Here is a 6,987-nt window from a genome sequence, read left to right on the forward strand (position 1 = left end):
ATGAAAAAATAGAAAATAAAGAAATAATTTTAAATATAAATATTATGCAGGTTAAAACTTTACATAATTAATTAAACTTTAGGCACTAAAAATAGTGCTTAAAGTTTAATTAAGTATAAAAATACTCTGTATTAATGCATTTTTAGATATTAAAAAATATTTTTATTAATAAATATTTTAGGAAAAAAAGATTTACTTTTGCTTACAGGCTTGACTATTTTTAATTTATATTGGTTAAAAATCATATTTCAAGTTTATATATATATATATATATATATATATATATATATATATATATATATATATATATATATATATATATATATATATATATATATATTTATATATATATATATATATATATATATATATATATATATATATATATATATATATATATATATATATATATATATATATATATATATATATATATATATATAATTTAAATACAATATATTATATTTCTTGAACGTCGTATTAGCATAAAATAAGTAATTATTTTTAAAACAACACGATGTTTTTTATTCTTGACATGTTTCGTAAAATTTATTTACATTTTCAAAATATTGTTTTACAATAAAAAAAACTGTGAAATAAATATTAAAAAATAGAAGTCTTAACAGAGAAATATTAGCGGACAAAAATTATACATAATAAACCAATATATTTATTACAAAATAACTCGGTAAATAACCAATCAAAATAACCTTCTCTCAAAACAAACAAAAAAAAATAAACTGACAGTAAAATTAAATAGATAAGTTTATAGCATAATGCTTAGCATAGTTTAGCATAGTTTGTATATTAAGTGACGGACTTTCCCATTTAATGTGGAGGGCTTCTTTTATCTTTAATTTGTGTTTTGTTGGGGCATTATCGAAAATCTCAAAAGAATTGCCAGTTAGCCAGATTTTTTCAATTAATAGATAAATTTAAGTGTTTAGATATATGAGATTGTTTACGACTTTTAAGGTGCTCATTTATTCTAGTTGCCAAATGTCTGGGGGTTTCTCCAATATAACTAGCAATACAGCCAGCGCAAAAAAATGTATAGACAACCAAAAAAAAATAAACTGACAGTAAAATTAAATAGATAAGTTTATAGCATAATGTTTAGCATAGTTTAGCATAGTTTGTATGTTAAGTGACGGATGAGATTTAAGCAGTTTTGGAAGCGACTCTTTTAAGCAAAAACAATCTCTAATTTTATTAGAACATCCTTTCAATATTTATGAACAATTTTTGAAATTTTCATTTTAGTATAATTAGAGTACATTCCAATGTATGGAAGCTTAAAGTATCTTACATTTAAACTATTAACAATGTTAGAAACAGATGGGTTCATTTTCTTATCAATATAGGATTTAATTTCAGAGTCAATAATTTTTTGTGGAAATTTATTATTTTGTAAAACTAATGATAGATTCTTAATATTTGTATCGAAACAAACCCAAGTATTATTAATTTTAAATGTACGATCAATCAAACAACGCATAAGTTTATTATTTGTAACAAGAGGGAATAAAACTAAAAATTTTTTGTAAAAGACCTATATACTTTTTTTGTGATAAACTGAAGTAGAAAACGAATTGGATTTTTTATTAAGTATATCTAAAAAGGCAATCTGGTTATCTTGTTCTTTTTCCATTGTAAATTTCATATTTTTATGTTGTATATTGAGGTGCCAGTTATATTGGAGAAACCTCCAGACATTTGGCAACTAGAATAAATGAGCACCTTAAAAGTCGTAAACAATCTCATATATCTAAACACTTAAATATATCTATTAATTGAAAAAATCTGGCTAACTGACAATTCTTTTGAGATTTTCGATAATGCCCCAACAAACTTTACATTATGCTATAAACTTATCTATTTAATTTTACTGTCAGTTTATTTTTTTGTTTGTTTGTTTTGAGAGTTGGTTATTTTGATTGGTTATTTACCGAGTTATTTTGTAATAAATATATTGGTTTATTATGTATAATTTTTGTCCGTTAATATTTCTCTGTAAAGACTTCTATTTTTTAATATTTATTTCACAGTTTTTTTTATTGATAATTAATCTTTTGAAAATGTAAATAAATTTTACGAAACATGTCAAGAATAAAAAGCATCGTGTTATTTTTAAAAATATATTATATATATATTGCTAATATATTAGGGTGACCAAGGTCTTTCTATTTTTGAAGAAGAGCGCCGTAAAAATCTAAATTTTAGTTATGTTTGGCGCTGCACTCTTCTAAGTAAAAAGAAGGACTTGGTCAACTTAAATATATACTAATCAGGGGCATCCACAGGAATTTTCGATGTTTCAGATATGACACTTTCACTTTCTACTATTCTAAATATCGTAATTGTTTAACTTAAAGTTTTAAATGTAAGCAACCACGAGGAGAATTCAAAAATAATTTAACGTTTTTAAATAATTTCACATTTGTAACTTAAAATTTCGAATGTGTATATATATATATATATATATATATATATATATATATATATATATATATATATATATATATATATATATATATATATATATATATATATATATATATATATATATATATATATATATATAATATTATACAATAAAATATTGTCTTTCGAAAAAACATAATGAATGAAATTTAAAAAGACAACGGTGAGAAAAAAAAAATTTATAAACTTTTTTCAAAAAAATTTATATACATTGTTATTAAAATTTTATTATTTGCAAAAAAGTATTATTTTTTTTATATTGAGCTTTTGAATCTGAGCTGTAACACTATAATTAGTTGATGTTATGGTGGTTTATCAATAAAATGTTAAAGCGGCAAAAAATAACCCGTTAAATTTGAAATTTTACCCGTATTTTAAGCATTATTAACTTCTAAGACCAATACTTGCACATAATTTACTTAATCATTATTGAAAGCCACTAAATCACGCATTGATTTTGCACAAAAAGTTTAATTTACTTTGGCAGTTTACTCCTAGGAATGAGTAAACTGCAAAAATTGGATTTTTGCACTTAATCCGTTTTGTTAGATTACCCATAATAACCGTGTTCTTAGGTCTGCCATGAAATCTTTTAATATCTAAAAAAAAATTCTTGTGCTCAAGCGATTAAAATAATGATATATGATTTTCTACATCTAAAGTTTTCAAATCACGCCAATAAAATGATATATTATATATTAGATGTCTAACTTTGATCCAAAAAGTGAAGCCGCTTTTGCCCTGTTTACAAAATGCGGATCAAATTTATAAACAAATATTATTCAACTTTTCTTTTTTAAAAATGAAGTAAATATATTTTAAATATAAATTATAGTTATGTAAAAGTATTAAAAGGAAATTAGAATATTTGTAAAACAATAATTTATGTTTCCTAAATTCATTTTCTAACTAGAAAGGGATTAAAGTTTTGAATAGAAAAGTGAAACGACAGACGCTTTTGAAGCATTTTTATGAATTTTAATACTTTTTAATAAACCTAGGCTAATAAAAAATAATAAGTATTTTATAATTACTTAAAAACACGTTTTTGAATTGTCTTTAACTTATTGGGAACTTTTGATACTCTTAACTTGGATTTTTAACTTTTATTCCACACATCGGCTTCAGCTGTTGCCCTTTTTAAAAATTGCGGACTACATTTTTAAACAAAAAAAGCTGCTTTATTTTTCGTCCAATAAAATCCGCAAGTTTGACATCTAGTTTATATAATATGCCATTGGGTCAAACAACTTAATAGTTGACGGAGTAGCCAAACCTCTGAAACATAAAATGACTGCGCAAAAGCATTCAAAATATACTTAAAAACCAGTTTGATATTACAAAAAAGATGGTGATTAAAGCGTAGGACAAGTAAAAATGGATAGGCCGCAAACTTTATTTTTAACTTTAAACAAAAAAATTTAAAGGTAGTGGAATATTCACGAGCAAAATTTACATAAATGAAACCCTAGAAATGCGAAATAAGCTTTGGGAAGAAATAAAAACACTTCAAAAAAAATGTAAATTTGAAATTATTAAATATCATATAATTCTTGTAAGTGATTTTCGATTCAATTGACTTCAAAACGAAACAATTCAATTTTTTTAAAACAACTAATAATATTTCATATAACGATTTTTATGAAGCAGATATAAAATAGATTTTTAGAGCTTTCAGATTTTAGATTTGAGCAGACAATAGATTTTAGATTTGAGCAGACGATAGATTTTAGATTTGAGCAGACAATAGATTACAGATTTCAGCAGACAATAGATTACAGATTTTAAATAGACTTTACTTTCTCCACTACTAAATGCAAAAATAATTCTCAATATGAAATAAATTTAAAACAGTTCTAAAACCATTTTAAAGCAGAACTTTTTCAAAAGAATTCAAAAATTTGTCAGTTTTAAATGCAATATTAGCTTATATTTTGCTTAATCTTATTTTGCTACACTTATATAAACAATTCACTATTTGGTGTGCTAAAAATTAATTAGAAATTTTGAATCGCCATTGTTTTACTTATGATCTGATTTAAGTGAAATTTCAGGTATTAACTCTTTAATAGCTATTTAGTTTGTTGCATTTAATCGTATGCTTACCCCAGGAAGCACAAAACGTTTTTACAGCTTTAAAAACGTTCTGTGCTTACTATCGTAAGAATGCTGCTTTTAGTATGCTAAAATCAAAAAAAGCGAATAGTTTTGATGATATAAATTGCAATATAATTATTCATACGGATTTATTATAGACATTATTTTAAGATTTTTTCATCTTCAATAAGACAGTGAGTTTTTCCCGATCAATTTAAAATAACAAAAGTTACACATTCAAAAGAGGAGGTTTAACAAATATTAATAACTATCGCCCCATATCTCTGTTCTTCCAGTTTTTTAAAAATTCTGGAAAGAATTATGTTTAACACAATTTAAACACATCTTACTGACAATCATTTGTTAATTAACTATCAGTATGGATTAAAAAAACAGCTCTACAGAATACGTAATTCTCCAGTGAACACGTGGAATCTCTGAATTATTTGAAAAATTTGAATAAACCTTAGGCATCTTCATTGACTTATCTAAACCTTTGATACCAAAGACCACAAAATTCTTTTTAAAAAACGCAAACATTATGGAACATCTGGAAAAGTTCTGAAATGGTTAAAAAAGTTATTTAAATAATCGCCAACCATTTTTATCCATTGGCGGTCCTTCACCAATAAGTTTGTTAAAGATTAGTTGTGATGTTCCGCAAGGCTTTATTCTCGAACCACTTCTTTTTCGTACACATTAATACATTCTACGCAATTATAACTTTGTTAAGTAGCCATATTTTCAAACGTGTTTCAGTAAGTTTTGCATTGCTTTTTGCGGACCGTATTATTGCAATAAAATAGTTTTGAAAAATTTTTCTTTAGTTTTTATTGATCAATATCTCATTTAAACGTAAGCTTAAGGACTAATTTATACAATTAACGATTTATTAATATACTTTTAATAAAATCTGTCAACCATGAATGTATTTATCTTGTTTATCTTTTGCCAATATTACAAGAAATTATCACGTTGGCGGTTTATTTTGTTTTATGTTAGCAGTTCTTGACAACAAGACTTAACAGTCTTCAACGAGTCCCCGAGTTCTTTTATTTTTTATCGATGATCTACTTTTTAAACTTTTTATGGTCATTTACTTTTTAAGTCTTATCTTGTAAATTTTATATTTTATTACAAAATGAAAAAAACAAAACAAAAAACACACAAAAAACAAATAAACAACAGCAACAAAAAACTATTAAATGCGATTAATAAAAATTTAAAACGATTAACGCGACTATCTATCGGATTGATCGTACGCGACTATCTATCGGATTGTTTTCGAGACACGTTTTATAACCGTGCGCCTCTTACTTAAAAGTAAAATTTCACGAGTTTTTTTTATTGTTTTACCTCGTCTCCGGTATTTTAGTGTTCTTGGAATTACCTTTAAAATAACAATAAAAGTAATAATTACAATGAAAAATAAAGTAATTATGAAGACTTCAGTTTATAAATATTTTTCTTTCACTAGAATATTTTACTCTCTTTCAATCTCTATCGATAGATAGGGTATATCCTTCTCTGCTTTTAAACTAAGAAAGTAATTTGTGGTTTTTATTTTAACGCCTTCTTGGAATTGATTTAAAAACGATATTTATTGGTATTTGTTGATATTTACTGGTAAAAAAATTGTTGTTGTTGTTGTTGTTGTTGTTGTTGTTGTTGTTGTTGTTGTTGTTGTTGTTGTTGTTGTTGTTGTTGTTGTTGTTGTTGTTGTTGTTGTTGTTGTTGTTGTTGTTGTTGTTGTTGTTGTTGTTGTAATCTGACAAATAATAATAATAGTAATAATAACAACAATAATAATGATAATAATAATGATAACATTTTTTTGATACTTTCAACCATGAAATATTTGATACTGTCAACCATAAAATGTTTGATACTGTCAACCATGAAATTTTGATGCTGTCAATCATGAAATTCTATTATCAAAGCTATCTCATTAAGGTGTTAGGGGAATTGCTCTGAACTGTTTTAAGTCATATTTAAACCATCGTCCACAAAATGTTACCATTGGTAAAATCTCATCCAATACTAAGTTTATGTCTATAGGTGTTCCTCAGGGGGTTCAACTCTAGGTCCCCTTTTTTTTCTTATCTACATTAATGATTTAAACACATGTGTTAAGTACTCAAAAGTGTATCATTTTGCTGATAACACCAACCTCCTAGCTGTAGATAAGTCCTTATAAAAGCTAAATAAGTTCCTAAATTATGACCTGGCTTCACTGGTCAATGGTTGCAATCAAACAAAATGTCTTTGAAAGTCAAAAAGACTGAAATAGTTCTATTTAAACCTCAAGACAAAAAATTAACCAAAAAAACTTAATTTTAGAATTATTAGTCAAAAACTAAATATTGTAGATAAAATAAAATATCTAAGCATATTATTGGATGAAAA

Source organism: Hydra vulgaris, chromosome 09 (assembly GCF_038396675.1).
Source record: "Hydra vulgaris chromosome 09, alternate assembly HydraT2T_AEP".
Classification (NCBI taxonomy): domain Eukaryota; kingdom Metazoa; phylum Cnidaria; class Hydrozoa; order Anthoathecata; family Hydridae; genus Hydra; species Hydra vulgaris.